Raw genomic sequence first — 18390 nt, 5'->3', positions numbered from 1 at the left:
GCCTGTTCAACACCACGGTTGTTGTAATATGGACATAGACATTAGAATGGCAGACATCTTGAATCTCAAAATCTCTTTGAGTTTAGAAATTCAGAACTAGTGTTCAGATAGTTGCCAAGAAAACACTACTGCTGAAAATCTGATACCAGTAGAAACAGATATTCCCTAGACCAAGAACCAAAATTATTAGCTAAATTGGGCCAGCAGGTTTACTTGTAAACATCACCAGTAAAAATCTGCACAATATCTGGCTACTGAATCCAAACTGTAATTCAGATTAGTCTGAATTCAGACTAAACTTCCCAATTTAGAGTTTAGATAACAATTTAAATTTGTTCTGGTTTAGATTTACATGTTGTTTTAGTGTGTCCATTAAAATTGAGGGGGTTGAGTCAGATCTGACGAGAGCTAATCAACAGTAAATGCAAAAAAACAATGGCATTACACCAGTGTAAAGTACTATTATCAATCAGATCCAAAGTAGTGCCCTACAGTTTGGATATATTCTAAATTAAGTCAGGTGACATTCAATTAAAAGGGGAATAAGGAAAAGAAAACAAAAAAAACTTTTTGAAAAAAGTTATTCCAAACTAAGTTCTGTCCCTTTGCTCAATTCCACAGAATATCAAGTTGTAAATTCAGCAAGACACCTTTTCACATTTAGAGTCCCAAACAAAGAAAACATTTAGTACTAGCTGGCACAACTTCAGGGCAACTGCACCTCTGTGGTCCACCAAAGGCACCCACTTTAGGCTTCCGGCTTCCAGCCATCACCACTCTCTCATTGCCTCCTGACTGGGGATTTTAAGGGTGCACTGCTCTCTACCTTACACTGTGGTATGCCCAGCAAACCAGACTGCTTAGAAAGGCCAGAACATGTGCTTTGCTTTCTCTCTGGGCGCTATTGACCAGTGTATTGTCCACAATTATAAATAGGCTTGGCAGAATTTGATTGATTTTGTCAACTGATAATATCAATGCTTCTTTTTAAGCATTTTTTTCCAATTTTTAATTATTTTAATTTTCACACTTGTGCAAAATTATGGGTGTGGGGGGTCAGACAACAGGGTGGATTAGACAATAATTATTATTGACAGCAGATGTTGAGAGTCAAAAAATTAAAGCTTTATAACCATTAAAACACAGCTTGTCAACCTCACATGTCAAAATATACAAAGTAAATATCCTTAAATCAAACTCTAATATGTTCTCAAGCAGCATTTTTCTTACTTTGCCTATCTGTACATTTCTATTCTTATTGATGGAAATATTTTTTCTTCAGTTTGTGTTTGTATGGTTACATCAACATACACCAATAAAAATCTAATCCTTCCAAACTTAGTTATAAATTACCACACAACTCCTTTTAAGCAAGCACATTTATTCTCAGGGTAAAGGTATTACTGAGAAAACATATTTAAACAATAAAAGCAGCTACATGCATACTAAAAAGCTTACCAGAAGTCATCCCAACTCCAATCTAGGGTTCTATTAGGTTTTAGTCCTTCAAAATCCACAAATGGGTTTTCCCCACACTTCATCTGTTTTAGATCCAGAAACAAGATTGGGCAGATCAGCCAGTTTTTTATAGTGCTTAGGGCTTTGATCTTTGTGTTCTGTAACAGGTAATCAGCAAACAATGACCGTCTCCTCAGGGCTAAGCTTCAAAAGGCTAGGTTTTTGCATAACCAGAGTTGGAGAATGTGCATTAAACTCTTCTTAGCGATTTTTCAAGAAGTCCACTTATTGTCCCAAAAGTCCATACCTGTCTGGCATGTTTTCAACACAGTCTTTTGAATTCCCAGATCTTACATCCGTCATATCGCCTCGCTATTGAAGTTACATGCAATCCCAGCCCACAATAACACAAATGTAATACAATAAGGTATCTTAAAGATACTGTAAGAAATTGATATATCTATCACACTACTTAATTATGCCAAACTAAAAGGCCACTACCAGGATTTATTTTTCCGTTAATACCTTATTCTACTTCTTGTGTGAACCAACAAAGGAACTAATGCCTGTCTGCTGACTCATGCTTACTATGTAATATTCAAGTGAAGCTGCAAATCCGTCAGTTTAAAAAAAGAATAAATTATATAAAACAGACTATGCAATGTTTCTAAAAATGTCAATCAAGCAATGAAAGACAAGTTTTTCAAGTTAATCATTTGGTTACTGTTCAGATCTCCAGTCAAACTGTTTCCTTTCTCCAGTGCTGGTTCTGACATACTCACGTTGGCCATACTGAGTCAGCACAGCTTTAACCTAGCACAGGAATAAGTTTATGAACTGAAAGTTTGATAGAGTACTCAGTTACTATGGGGTTTTAACTTAAAAATCCTACCACTCCAAAGGAGATTTCTCATAGAAGTAGTGAAGTGGATGGAGTTGGGAAGGAAAGTTGGGAACATCTTGTATTCTCTGCAAAGTTACACTCTGTTTAGTTTTTAATTTACGTATTTATTTATTTTTTTTTTAGAAAGAGGTGGAATTCCTGTATAAGTTACAAGTAGAGTGCATATAATGATATCTTTAGCTAAGGCTGCACAAGCATTTGCATTCTAAAAGGTCTTCTTCAGCTGCTTATAATGTTGCCAAACTTTAATTATTTTGGCGGAAATTTGTCAGGTTTGTCGTCAGTCCATAAACTAATTATTCTGGTGTTTGTTTGTTAAGAAAAGCCTATGGAAAAATGGTTCAGACATTTTCAAGAACTCATGGAGTGTGGTGGGGGGGGGGAGAGAACCACACAGTATTATAAGAGAAAATTTGAAATTAAAAACAAAAACAAAACAAACCCCCACCCCAAAACCCAAGAGACCCAGTTTAATCACCTCAGAAAAAGGAATGAGAAACTTGACATAGGAGGAGAAGTTTAAAGTACTAAATACATACAGGTTACAGAAAAGTGGTCATTGTAACCATCTACAAGTACATACAAGGAAATAATTAGGGGACATTAATACTATTAAGATCACTTTTCATGATTCTTAATTTCTTAATTATTATTATTATCATCACTTTTCATGATTCTTAATAATCCCTCTTTTCAGTTTTGTTACAAGGCAGAGATCTCCAGCAGCTTTTGAAGCGAAATTCCTCCCTCTACTGGCTTTTAGACACCAGTAACATATTCTAAAGTGTGTGCTCTCAAAAGGGTCACATTATTTGCCATTCTAGCAGATCCTTGCCTGTGTGACAGTTCCAGTAAAACCAGCACAATGGAATTACATCATGGACCATCAAAGAGAGAAAACACAATTCTTATACAGGAAGAATTTGACTGACTGCTATTATCCCTCTGCAAAATATAACCAATAGTGATATTCTTTACCTTTCCAAACTAGGAATGTAAATATTGATTAAAAAGTTAACAGTTTAAACTATTAAAATTATATTGTTTAACTGGTTAACTGATTAAAGGGAGAGGGGCAGGGCCTGCTCTGGCCGGGGGGCGAGGCTAGGACTTCTCCAGTCGGGCTGGGGCTGTCCAGCTGGCCTGAGGCTGGTGGTTAATGGTTAGGATGGGTTAATGATAAGATTAATGCTTACCGGTTAACTGTTTAATATTGTACAGCCCTATTCCAAACTGCCCCTGCTCAATGTATGTTTCTAATGCAGACTCTTAACTTTTTTCCTCCCATTCATGACATCAATACCAGGTCACTCATTTCATCTGCCACTCTAAACAGATCTCCTTTTCCTGCACATGACCACATGTCTCGGAATTCTATATGCCCCATTTCACCACACTTCCCTCATGAAAATCTATAATAAATAACAATTTGTTGTTTAAAATAAAAGTACATTATGTCATATATGGCCAGCACAGGTGCTGACATTCACTACATATGAATGTTAATATAATATATAATATAGATGTCTATGGTCAGATAGATATATTAGTAAGCATCATGTACACATTGCTATTTAAAACATCAGGCCTGATCCAGTGCCATTTTAAGTACATGAAAAAAAGACTTCAATTGGATTCAATCAGCACTGGTTTCAGGCCATAATGAACTGCATATTCTTCAATGTTCTATATCGGGGTGGGCAACCTGCGGCCCATCAGGGTAATCTGATTGCAGGCGATGAGACATTTTGCGGAAGTTGACCGTCTGTAGGCATGGCCCCACACATCTCCCAGTGGCCGCGGTTGCCCACCACTGTTATATATTCAGTAAGTTTCTCAATTAAAATAGCTGTAGTAATTAGATTTATCTTTGCAAGGAGAATGGCTAGAAACATCTTTAAATAAGCTTAGGTTCTGCAGAAAATTTTTGAACCTCAAATTTGAAAACCACTCAGTTTAGAGTGTCAGGAACTATTCGAGAATTCTGGAAGTTGTGTGTGTCAATTCCTTTCAGGTTTAACAGGAGAGCCGCTATATTTGAAGTGTCAGAAACTACTGAACTTAGTTAAATCAGAGTGTGGGCTCTTAGTTTACATCCAGTACTGTCTTGCTGAGACCCTCCGCATCATTCTGTCCCTGTGCTACTTCAATTTTAAAATGAGATTCACAGATCCCAAGGCCAAAAGGGGACTACTGTGATAATCTAATCTGACCTACTGTAATAACACAGACCATCAAACTTCCCCAAAATAATTCCTACAGCATATCTTTTGGAAAAGCATCCAACCTTTATTTAAAAATTGCCGGTGATGGAGAATCCAGTACCACCCTTGGTAAACTGTTGCAAAAATGTATGCCTTATTTCCAGTCTGAATTTGTCTAGCTCCAACTTCCAGCCACTGGATCTTGTTTATGCTTTTTTTCTACCTGATTGAAGAGCCTATTATTAAACATTTGTTCCCCAAATAGGTATTTACAGACTCTAATCAAATCACCCATTAACCTTCTATTTCTTAAACTAAATAGATTAAGCTACTTGAGTCTATCACTGTAAGGCATGAGGCATGTTTTCTAATCCTTTGATCATTCTTGTGGTTCTTCTCTGAACCCTCTCCAATTTATCAACATCCTTCTTAAACAATGTACATCAGAACTGAACAAAGTGTTCCAGCAATGGTCACACTAGTACCAAATCCTGAGGTAAAATAACCTTTCTACTCTTACTTGAGATTCCCCTCTTTATGCATCCAAGGATTGTACTAGCCTTTTTGGCCACAGCATTGCACTGGGAGCTCATGTTCAGCTAATTATCCACTCCTGCACTCCCAAATCTTTTTCAAAGTCATTGCTTCCCAGGATAGAGTTCTCCATCCTGTAAGTAAGTAAGGCCTACAGTCTTTGTTCCTAGATGTATAAAATTACATTTAGCCATATTGAAATGCATATTGTTTGCTTATGCCCAGTTTACCAAGTAATCCAGATTGTTCTGTATTAGTGACCTATTTTCTTTATTATTTACTACTCCCCAAACTTTTGTGTCATCTACAAACTTTAACAGTGATGATTTTATGTTTTCTTACAGGTCACTGATAAAAATGTGAAATAGTCTTAGGCCAGGAACTAATCCCTGCAGGACCCCACTAGAAACACATCTGCTCCATCATGATTCCACATTTATAGTTACTGTCTGATACCTAACAGTTACCCAACTTTTAATCCACTTAATGTGTGCTGTGTTAATTTATATCTTTCTAGTTTTTTTAATCAAAATGTTGTGTGGTACCAAGTTAACACCTTATAGAAGTCTAAGTATATTACACTAACATTATTACCTTTATCAACCAATCTTGTAATCTCATAAAAAAAGACATCAAGTTAGTTTGACAGTATCTATTTTCCATAAATCCAATTTGGTTGGCATTAATTATCCTCCTGTTAAGCTTTATTAATTGAGTCCCATATCAGTTGCTCCACTATCTTGCCTAGGATCAATATCAGACTAACAGGCCTATAATTACCCAGGTCATCCTGTTTACTGTTTTTAAATATTGGCACAACATTAACTTTCTTCCAGTCTTCTGGAACTTCTCTGATGTTATTGAAAATCAGCATCAATGGTCCAGCAAGCTCCTCAACCAACTCTTTTAAAATTCTTGTCACAGATTGGAATTTGGTGTAGTTCTGCAGAAGGTCCTACCTGTGCATGATGGACTATCTTAAACCTTGTTTGCATCAGGACTTTTCCTTGATTTCAACAACTGATGGCCAGCCACCGGTTGTAACTGCACTAGTGGGTGCACCAAGGGTACACAAGAAAAGCTACAAATTGTAAAGTGGAGTATAGCCCTGTTTTAAGTACTGAAGTCAATTGGAATTAAGTATATGCTTAAAGAGGTTTAAGTGTTGTCCCAAACAGAGACAGACTTAATCATGAGTTTATATGCTTTCCTGAATTAGGGCCACTATACATGTTTAGAGTACCTAAATATAACCAACTATTTTCATTTCATGAAGCAGACATAAGATTTCATAAATTTAGGATGATAGAAAAAAGAACACTGCATTTCCTACTCCTTTGTAAATTCCAACAAATAATTTCATACAGACAGATGGGTTCTCTCTCCTCTCAAAATATACTTATTTGTCAAAAATAACCATCCTGGCAAACACGTTCTCTGCTGGAATGTTTTATAAGCCTGTTTATGGTCCCCCGCCCCCAAAGAAGTATCCTTACAAACATTTGCAGTTCATCAACCTCTAAGCCCATGTAATACAATTACAAGTGCACGAATAAAGCTATAGTAAATAATTACAACTCACTTATTTCGACCTCAGAGATGGGACTTTTAGTCTTGGTTTTCCTGGTAAGAAGAGATGTATTTATTGACAAGGAACTTAGCCCTGGAGAACAGAGTTGTCCTCCAACTTTCCTCCAAAACTGTTCCTTCCCCACTCTCCATTTGCATAAACAGCCTCACCCTCATCCCTGTCCCAGAGGCAAACAACTAGAACTGGTTAATTTTTTTTTCAAAAAACACAAAAAATTTTGACAAAAGATGGCTTTTTAACCAAATCCAACATTTTTGTGTAAAATATTTAATCTGATCACCATTTTTCAATTTTTGAAACAAAGCTTTTGTTTTATTTTTGTTTTGACAATCTAAAATATATATAATATATATATATATTTTCAGTGTTTTGTTAGCCCTCTCCTACTACTTCTCCTGCCTCCTGTGGAAAAAAAAAGAGAAAAAGTAGTATTAAAAGGGAAAGAAAGTGCATGGTGTGGCGGAAGATGAAAATTCTCTCCCTTTTTTACTTCTTTGTATGCCCATAACAATGGGCCAGCTCAGTGAATGGCGGGACTTTCAGTTCCTCCCTAGGCTAGACAGAGAAACTCCCCCTGAAATACATCTTTTTACCCCAATGCAAACAAGTTATGTACTGCCCCCTAACATAGTTAGTTATGCCCCCTGACGTGGCTAGTTATCATCCATCAGCTTGTACATGTTGGTTCCATCAAAACATCTTTATTATGTACTGTTATCCTGACCTTATCTTTTAGGAGAGGGTCAGTGTGTTCCTGTTATCCTTGGGGAATGTTTTTGTACTATCCTTGATATTGCAGGGTTCTGGTACCACTTAATATTGGGATGTGGTTGCGTGAATATTCTGTGCCTAGCACTTCTTAGGAGTGTGTATTTCTGCAATATCAGCCCTGTTCTTGCCAACTTCTGTGAGCAGGTCCTGCCTCTTGCTCACACCTTGTCTTTGCTTTATATCAGTAAAGTTTTAACTACTACTTTAGCCCAGGTCTCATACCAGGCCTCTAATACAAGGGCTTATGTCTCAGACTATCTTGCTATTACAGCTTCTATGCCATAGAAGTGCGATTACATAATTAGGGAAGCAGGATACCAGTGATATGAGGAGAAATGAGCTTTCAAAGAGTATAACGTATACACTCCTTTTCTAACTGCTTTTAACAGGGCAGATTTCTTCTTCCCTGCCTGATTTATTATTAAGATGAATAACAGAGTGAATAGAAAAATTGTGTGTGGGTGAGACTAAATGGAAGGTAAGTCATTTGGGGATTGCTAAATGGTGGAAAACAAAATGCTTGGGTTTTTTATGCTCCATATATACACATATAGCAGTATTTATAGCACAGTCCTGGTCCCTGTTGAAGGATGGCTTCAGGGCCATTATCTATGAAACTGCATATGTAGGCAGGGAAGCTATTCTCTTCAGAGGAAAAAAACATAATGGATCTGTGTTACTATAGTATCCAGAGCCGGCTGTAGGCACCAGCAAAACAAGCAGGTGCTTGGGGTGGCACATTTCTGGCGCCAGCCATGCCGCCCCTAGAAATGTACCCCCGCCACCCCAGCTCGCCTCCGCTCCGCCTCTGCCTGCTCCCCTGAGTGCACCACCGTCGCTCCGCTTCTCCCCCTGCCCCACTCCCAGGCTTGCCATGCATGAAACAGCTGTTTCGCATGGCAAGCCTGAGAGGGAGGGAGGAGAAGCTGAGTGGCAGCGCGCTCTGGGGAGGAGGCAGTGGTGGAGCGGATGTAAGCTGGGGCGGGGAGCGGTTCCTCTACCCCCCCACCCCCAGTTACTTCCTGCACTCCCCCCCACCCTCGTTCCCCTCCGCTCCGCCTGCTCCCCTGAACGCGCTGCCTCTCCCTCACTTGAGAGGGAGGGGAGGAGAAGCGGAGCGGCGACGTGTTCAGGGGAGCAGGCAGAGCGGAGGTGAGCTAGGGTGGGGAGGGTTGTGGGGGGGGAGCTGCAGGAAGCTGGGGGTGGGAAATGCGGCACGCCTTGGGGAGGAAGCGGGGCCGGGGATTTGGGGAAGGGGTTGGGAAGGGGCGGAGCAGGGGTCGGGGGCACAAAAAAAAAGCGGGGGCAGCCAAACATTTTTTCGCTTGGGGCGGCAAAAATCCTAGAGCTGGCCCTGATAATATCTACATCATCTTAAAACACTGACATTGAATCCAAAGCCTTGGGCACACTACAGAACTGGCATAAAACTTTGGTAAGGAACTTCAAGCGTTGGAAGCTAAAGCCATAAGAAAGTAAAGTTTTACTGCATAATTTCCATGGTACCTGCAATTCCCCCAAATTTTAGCTCACAAGTTTCAGTTAGATAGGCACACCTACTGTGTGTGCATGCAGGCATGTGTGTGTATGCGCCTACCCAACCAATCAGCTTTTGAGGACTGCACAGTATAATTTATTTTCTACTTATGCATCTGTTTGAATCATTTCTGAAAGCAGGAGACCTGTGGTGTAAGACCTGGAGGGCCTTGGGTTCGATTCCTACCAATGACATAATGTCTGTCTATGTATGCAGCTGTGTTTCATTACATATACACATTGCAAAACCACCATCTCACTAAAGAAACAAGTATTGGATGCAAGGATTTAAATTAAGAGGGAAAATGGTAATGTGCAGTAAAGTTTCACCCACAATTCCAAACTTCTTATAGTCCCAGAATAACAAGATATCTTTTCTGAAATGTTCAATAGTGAAATAATGTCCCTATTTGACTAACATTAGGATACAGACTCACCATTTCATGAACATTAATAGGATTAGTTTACAGGTCTCATATTTGGAACCTTACTAATTCTGCAGACAGACAACTACGATACATAGACAACTGAGTCAGCAGTCTCCATTAGCCTGTCTAGAGAATATAGTTAAGATCCCATCCACATTACTAATTGCAACCATATTGCACACAAGTTTGAGACAACTGGACTCTAACCGGTTCCCTTGAATTGGTTGCACTGACAGCATTCATGAATCTTAAGATAGCCACAACCCTTTTTGAATTAAAACATCCACAACATCATAGTGGCTGGAAACTTAAAAACAAAACAAAAGAAAAACAACATAAATTCTGAAGAAATTAATGTAATGAGAGAGGTGCTGGTATTATTTTCTGGCCAGTATTTGCTTAATCTGACCATTGCTTCCAGCCTTTTACAGGCCCAATTTTCAGAAACGAAGTGATTAAAGACAGACTCCCAAATATCAGAATTCCTAATTAGGGTATTTAATCAAGCACTTTGAAAACTGGGTTCAATGACGTTTCAGTGCAAAACACGTCTGGACCTTCCAGATAAGAATGAAGACAAATTTATTTTAAATGACACCGTGTAGTCTCCCAAATACAATACGCTCTCTCTGGCATCTGTGTTGTAGCTGTCCCGGTTCACCCGTCACTATCAGTCTTACGATTCTTTCAATCCGGCAAAATAAATCTAATAAACTGAAGTCGAAATATTTGTGAAAATGACATCAGGTAATTTCTGATTTCTCTCTCACTTCAAATTTCTCCAAGTCATTTCCCAGTGCTAGGTTGGCCAAAGTGACTGACGGAATAAGGAAATCAGCTCTGACTAGTACGGTTTGATAATTAACATGTTCAATAGAAGTGGATTTTAAAAAGAGCAACAGTGTTTAACAGCATTCCCCACGTGAGTAAATAATTTAACTGTTTTTTATTCTAAGCACTCCATCTTACTAACAAACGTTATGAATCACCAAGAAAAGCATTTGCAAGTAGTCTTATACAATAAAAGTCACTAGGTATGTAGATTCCTTAAGATCTACAGGTAAGGTCTAGGGGTTACAAACAGAAGTGTCCATTTATATAAGCAATATGCAAAATAAAAGATAATAGAATGCAACTAAACCACTATTTTTCTTCCTGGAAAATTTAATACGGTTACCTCCTCTCAATTTATTCTCAGCTGTTTGCACTGTATACTGATATATATATATATCATATGTGTCATACATATATGTATATGTGTGTGTGTATGTGTATATATATATATATATACACACACACATATATATATACACATACACTTAAATATTTAAATGGACTATCTTAATACACAGGTAGTAATTCCAGGCTTCAGATATACTGTAAGTATGGTGCAGACCATGGCATTAGCCAGCTTCCCACTCAGGCAGTCTATAAGCCAACACAGACAATTATGAGCTTACCCCAGTAAGGGATGGACACCATTTATTAGACTACCAAAATAAAGACATGGGATTTAAATATACAGGAATTGCAGTCCTGAATGCTGGGGCAATAAAAACACCACAACTTCACCCAAACAGAAAGCTGTGGATTAATCAGACTATAAGGACACAGATAATCTTTTATGGCCTGCCAACTGGAGTCAGTGGAAAGATTCAATGTGCTTTGGATCGGGCCCTTATTCTGCATATTGCTTATATAAACAATAGTAACTCACAGGAGTTGACTAAGTCACATGGATATGTAAGAAACAATTTCCAAGTGAGACAAACTCATCTCAGCTCGTATCAGATGGAAGCGCCACTAACCCTACTAGATTAAGGATTCTGCTAATGGGCTGTCTGCTTTTTCTGGTCACCAGTAAGCAGATACAAAAACAAACTCATATCTGGAATCACTGTTTGCCACCCCACCCCAGCACATGTTCTAGGAAAGGAGGAGGAGATGATGGTGAAGGTGGTTAAAAGAGACAATACTGTCAAACATAAGACCTCTGCCCCCCCAAAATTGCATTTAAAATACATATTAAAAAGGATATCCATATGCTTTTTCAATTCCATCCTCCACAGCATATAATGATATTTTTAAAGACACCAATCCTCTTTTTTAGTTTTGTCCTTTAAAAAAAACCCTTTTTTAAAAAACTTCATTTCTGGTTGAAACTAGTTTGGCGGCACTACAATCAGCAGCAACATGCTAGTTCCCTGTGGTACACGTCGGTGAATAATTAACAGCAAAGAAACCTCTTCCCTTTTGACACGGTATTGAGAAAACCTGGAGAGTGAATCATTTCCAGGATTTAACACTTTAAATTTTACAAACATACTCTCCTACACAATTTGTCATGAGAACTGGTTAGAATATTAGCATTTGCACATTGGATTGAGAGACTAGCTGAGATCCTGGAAAGCTAACAGCAGAGTTCTTCACAAATTATCAACTGCAAACCAATCCAACACACTCCCTTACCGAACAGCAAGAGTTGTATCAGTGGCACATAACAAACTAAGGTCAGATCAGAGTGACAGATGGGAAGCCTATTGGCAAGCTGTGAGAAAACAGCTTCCCTCAGTTTCTGAATCCTACATTTTTCCTTCACCTGTTGATTTCATTTGGCCAATTGTATTATCAAACATAACAATATTTGAACCAAAAAGCCCCGGTCACAAACAAAAGCCCTGCATCACTTTTCCTTCATAGACACGTTAATAGTATACAGTAAGACAACAAAATGCATCCCTGAGAACAGCCACACACATAATTTATAACAACCACCTGTCACTGCACTAAAAGGTTCTACAATTAATCCAGCATCCCTGCTTCTTAACCTTTTATGAACTGGCAGAAGAGCCTCTCTGCAGGCACAGGTTTCACAAGTACAGGTACATACCCTCTAGCAGAACCAAGATATCATGTCTCCCAGTCTACAGGTGCCTAGGTGAAAACATATGCCTTTGATTAAAGATCTAACATGGCCTCCAGTAATATCTGTGCTAATCAATGCTGTGGGCTTTCGGACTACCTTGTCAATGGACTATTCCAAAGAGCTAGTTCTGGAGGGGTGCAGTGTTATATTTAAGCTTGGTATTTAATTTTTGAACAATCTATTTAAAAATCCACAGACTGTCAAAAAACATGAGTTGACAACTTACTTCCGTGGATTATGATGTGACCATGTTATGGTGATGCAAAACTGAATTTTGTCCTCTGGCAAAGATGTGCCACACTCTAGCCTAAGAGAATAAAACCCCTGCAGCCTTCTAAACAAAGACTGCCCTCCTCCTGTAGTAATCAGTGCCTGTGTGCAAGCTTGGTGGATATAATTAGATTCAGAAGGAAGTCTTATTACTGCACTACACTAAGAGGCAAGCAGGGATTTTGATTAGTCAGACCCACGATTCTGCTGAATAATTCCTCATGAACAAGGCTTGCTGCATTTGAAAGAGGAGTCTGAAGAACGACTGGAGGGCTGTTCTGGAGAAGAATTATTAGGTCACCAATTTAAACTGTGACTTTTGAAGCTACTCTGTGAAAGGCTCTCTCGAGCATGCACATTTGCAATGAGTTTTCACCATATTGTTACAAAATTTAAGTGCCACATTCCTTCCTCTTACTGTTTTCTAAATGAACAGGTTAAACTGGGCCAGTGACCTAGAGATAATATTCTACCGTGCCATCAGAAAGCCTGGACTCTTTATGCTGGTAGTTCTGTGAAGGATATGTGCTCACGTCCTTGTTTCACTGAACAATATGTCCTCTGGCTAATTATGCAGCAATGCCGACTGGCTCCAAAAGCCCCTGGGACTATCCAGGTTTGTCACTGCAGAGTTTCACTTTGGTTTGAGAATCACAAGAACCCTATGTTTTCCCACACACCTTCTTCCACATTTAAAATATTCTCTTGGAGCCAGTGTCCCAGTAAAGGAGGTGGCTTGTGGTGATGGTGACCCTGCACATATTACCACCTCAGCAGTGAGAGAAGAAGCAATGTGTAGGAAGCTACACAGAAGTGACCTTAAGCTATAAAGGAATAAAGCAGGATGGGGAGACATAAAAAGCAATGAGATTGATTTTGAAAATCTCCCCCATGGCTTATAATAGGAGGTTTCTTTCAGCCTTACCTTTGGAGAGACTAGCATACTTCCATAATGATACCTACAATAAATAAAAAAATTAACACAACCAAGCTCTTCAGGGATCTTGTCTCCAGGTGTGGTATGGTCACTACTCCTGATGTTAAGAATCTGGGTACTGTACTTGTCAGAGTTCCTTTCGGGGGGGGTCTAGAAACAGAAGGTGCTACTTACTGTGCCCTCAAAGACTAGCCTTGTGCTGGTTCAGTGTCATGGTTTTTAGGGAGCACATGAGGAGTTTCAGTATCCACTCCCTCTGTGCCCAGCCAGCACTGCTGACAGGGGTGGAGGAAGGCTTTTGGGCCATGGCCTTGCCCCCTTTGGAGAGGCCTGCAGTGGCAGCAGCGCTAGCCTCACATTAGTTCCAATAGTTCTTGCACTCCTCTGAACACAATATGGCACATGGCCTTTTAATTGACAGCAAAAGCAGGAGGAGGCCTGGAAGCAGGGCTGCCGTTACCCCTACACAAAGCACGCAGCTGCGTAGGGCACCAAGAAATTTGGGGCACCACATTTTCTGGTGCCCTGGCACAGCTGCATGCTGCTCCAGCCTCTGCTCCGCCCCAGCCCCGCCCCGACCTCCCTGAAGATTGCAGCCAGGCCCGACTCTGCACTCATGGCGTGGCAAGTGGAGCGACCCGGCCCCAGCCGGCTCCACTCCCCTGGCTCCCAGTCATGCTGCTGGTGAGTGCTGGGGGGCGGTTCCTCCCTGCCCCCAAGCCTGGGAGCCAGAGGAGCAGAGCAGCCTGGGACCCCAGGCCTCCGCGGGTGGGAGCAGGGGGGGATGTGTGGGGCCCCAGGCCTCCGCGTGGGGAAGTTTTGGGGCCTGGCCCCAGGCCTCCATGGGGGACTGGGGCTGGCCCCTTCCTGCGGGAAGTGGAGTGACCCAGCCCTAGCCTGCTCTGCTCCCCGGCTCCCAGACTTGGGGGGAAAGGGGAACCGCCCCCCTGCACTCGCCGGCGGTGCAGCTGGGAGCCAGCTTCTCCCGTGGATGCCTGAGGGGCTGCGTAGGGCACCAAAATAGCTAGGGACAGCCCTGCCTGGAAGAATTTTGCATTAAGTTTCCAGTCCCTCGGCCCACGCCACTTCCAGCAGCTCCCATTGGCCTGGAGCAGCGAACCGCGGCCACTGGGAGCCGCGATCAGCCGAACCTGCAGACACGGCAGGTAAACAAACCGGCCCGGCCTGCTACAGGCTTTCCCTGCACAAGCGGCGGAACAAGTCTGGGAACCACTGCAGTCGGACCTTAATTTTATGAACATGAGTCTTATGAACAGCCAGTTATACATGAACCATTTTTCCCACGGTGGTGGAAAAAACTGTATAATGAAAGTGATGCTGATGAAGAACAAGCCGACATCCTTTCACATTTCGATGCCTTCAATGCACTGGAAATAGTTTTGCAGTGGGTTGAAAAACTAGAAGACTATGATGTAGGGCACGATACTGCAACTTTTGCACTGTATCTACTGTAATTTTGAGACATTCAATTTTACAAACTCTTCCTCAATCCCCAATTAGCTCACAAAACAGTTGATCTACTGTACTTACAGTTTATTTTTTTGGCAATATTATAAGACAGAGAAGCTGGCACTGTAAGTGCAATTTCTGATAAAAAGGGAGGGGCACAGGGGGTGGAGGAGTTATTGTGCTCCTCATTCGTGCAACTGCTGTCCTGTAGTCGTTTCACAGGCAAGGCCCAATGCACGTCAGTGGGAGTTACACGTGCATAAGGAGGAAAGGATCAGTGTCAATAATACAACTAAAATATGTTCATGTTTTTCAGCAATATTCTAAATGAAAACCTACATTTTTACATGACCACGTTTACATTTTCCAGGACCACCTTAATTGCTAGTCCAGATATAAAATTAATATGTAAAATGTGTATGTATATATTTATTAAATAAAGAAGCTGGATCAGTTATGAGGGAGAAAAATGTTACTGGAAGGTCAGCTGTATGAAGGACATGCACTGCTATAAGGCAGAATTCCAAGTGTGTGTTTGCTGTAAACATAAAGTATTAGTTACTGGGGAAGGTGTGGACTCCAGAATGTTCTTTGGATTTTTCTATGCAATGTATGTTTATTATATTTTACAAGGTTCTTGCATTGTACTTTTTAAAACTGGTCAAACACACATTATGTACTAAACAGAATACTATGCAAACAAAGTGCCTGTAAAGCTGTATCCTTGGTGACAAACATTTTTTAGACAGAGTGGGATGACATTCTAAAGCCTAGTGTTGAACCTTGCCCCCTTCAGACAGGGCCAGGAAGATTACTATTTCCATCTTAGATGCTGACAAGGCTCCTAGCAGTATGTTATCCAAGAAGAGAATAAAGAATGGCAATCCAGGGTTGCACTGGATTCTGGTAATTTCAGGACAAAGTAAGCATACGTGCTACAACGCTTGCGTAATAGAAACAACTTGGCACCAGTAGTGAGGGCAGGGTTTAAGCTTAATGTAGACAATATGTGACTTTAAATCAAAAGATTAAAAAACATTAAAATAACCCCAAATATACCTGGAAATAGTTACAATCTTACTCTTTTAAATGAATGACACAATTAACCAAAAGTGATTTATAATTCATGATTCACCTGAATGCAAGTAATCAATAACACAACCAGGCACATATTCATCAGCCATTTTGAGTATGCTAAGGCACACATTTGCTAATTAATAAACTCTTTATTGTGTTATTGTGTGGTTAACTGAAAAAGCAAACAATTTACAAGCACTAGGTATTCTAAATATTACTTCACCAAAGAAAATACTTCTAATGTGATGTGCTTATTTGACACAATTACAGATTTTATAGTTATAGTTCCTCGAGCTAACGACTAAATGTTTTTCCATTGGAAAATGCTGATTCATCAAAACCAAACACTTTGTGGGAAAGCGTTGCTTTTGATTAATCTCTGAATTCAAACCATTTTCGGAAAAAAATTTCAAAACATCCCATTTAGACATTTTCAAAAACAACGTTTTGTTTTTCTATTGCATCAGCTTTTAGTTTCAAAAGTTTAGTTAATCTATACTAAAAATAGGGTTTTTTTAAATGTAGGTTGAAATTGAAATGAAATATTTCTCTTCTGATGTGAAACTTTTTTATTGTTTGTTTGTAAGAAATTTCAAGATTTTAATTTTTTGTCCCAATCTGGGAGATGAAAAACTTTTTTGAAATCTCAAATTTTTGCAGGATGTGAAAACTGTTACCTGATCTAATAGTTGCAACGCTCTGAGTCATCCAGAGATTTTCAACTGGAATTACACAGTCTGTAACTGTATCAAGTGCAACACACTGCAATGAGTTTCTCTTTAGAGCACCTGATCCTTTCTTCCTTCTCCTTTTTTCATCCTTAATCCTCCAGAACCTCCTTCCTCTTCTGCTTTTCTTTAGCGGAGCTAATGGGTGGGTAGAAGGATTTTAAAAGTGAAGTTGCTCGCACTGCTCTGCTGTTTGGTGACATCACAGCTTCTGATGCTGGTGCTTTGAATTTGCTCTGCCAGTGAACTGCTAAACAGGGTACAGCTGGTAGCTGTGTTTTGAAGCCCAATTACTACCTACTGTGATATACCTGTGTACACTCCAGACTAATGAGTAGCTGCATCACCCCTGCCCTGTAACCTGGGGTGTCTTTCACAATGCTTTGCTGCTGTAGTCTACAACCTGGATGGCTCACAAACAGCCTCCAGCATGTAAGTCACTCCCAACTTTGTCTGTGGGAGCTGAAGCTGGCCAGCCAGCCACATCTTGCCTCTTACTAGCCTTAAAATTTACCACAGGATGACCCCAACACACTCCCAGTTCCAGATTTCCCCCCACTCAAAAAATGTATGTCCTGTATCGCCTAGCCCTCTCCTGGACAGTACAAATATGTTAAGTCTGTTATTTAAGGGAATAATATGCACACAACTTGTTACCCCAAATGGAGTTACCCAGACACTTGAACTTGAACACAATGGATTAGATAAAACAGTAAAACAAGTTTAACCACAAAGAGAGATTTTAGGTGAGTACGAGTAATGAGGCATAAAAGTCAGAAATGGTTACAAGAAAAATAAAGATGAAACGCTTAGTGGTGCCTAACAAACTATATTAGATTCAAAACAAAGATTTCTCACCACACACTTTCAGCAGTCTTATCAACCAAACTCTTTAGGTCAGGACCTCTCCCCCAGAGCCCAACTCCTGCTTCTTTTGTCTCTTCAAGTCCAGTGAATGCAAGGGGGAAGGAGAGAGAGAGGGTTCTCTTCGGGAGTTTGTCTCTTCTTTTTATAGTTTCACTCCCCCTCTTGAAAAGCTTTTCCAGCTGAGACCCAAGAGACAAAAAGTCTGTGTGGAAGGATGTTCCTGATGGGTTTTTCTACCCGTTTGAACTTCCTCTGCTTTTCTTCCCTGCTTGATGACCCTGTTTACTGCTTAAATGAAAATTAAGGCAAGCACACATTCCTTCCCTTGTTTAGGACAGACCTGCCTGGGCAGGGCTGAAGGGTTTGGAACGTGTATTAATAACATCATAGGGGAATCTTATAATTGTACAGTGTTGCCACACATATTTTTACTAGGACAATACTGACCAGCAAATTATGAGTTTTCAAATGATGCCTTGCATGGCACACTTTGTACAGAGATTATTACAACAGTGTGTAGGGTGTGAATACAAAGGAATATTCTACCACAGCAACTTATAAGGCAGAAGGGGGAGGAGGGAATGTTTCATCCCATAGCCTAGAACATTCTCAGATTGAGACCAGACTATCTCTAGGTTCATTGACAAACTACACCAGCACATGAAGAAAATAACCTACTGGTTTTGTGT

At 40.3% G+C, this 18390-nt stretch overlaps 1 protein-coding gene across 5 annotated transcripts in view; it reads right to left on the bottom strand.

Annotated features, from left to right (window-relative positions):
• SHROOM2 (shroom family member 2) overlaps nucleotides 1–18390 on the bottom strand; it is a 186989-nt gene that overhangs the window by 71439 nt on the left and 97160 nt on the right. The window lies entirely within an intron of this gene.

Source organism: Chelonia mydas, chromosome 1 (genome assembly GCF_015237465.2).
Source record: "Chelonia mydas isolate rCheMyd1 chromosome 1, rCheMyd1.pri.v2, whole genome shotgun sequence".
In the NCBI taxonomy this organism is placed as follows: Eukaryota; Metazoa; Chordata; order Testudines; family Cheloniidae; genus Chelonia; species Chelonia mydas.
The sequence above is the reverse complement of the archived record's forward strand: the minus strand, read 5'-3'. Positions and strand labels throughout refer to the sequence as shown.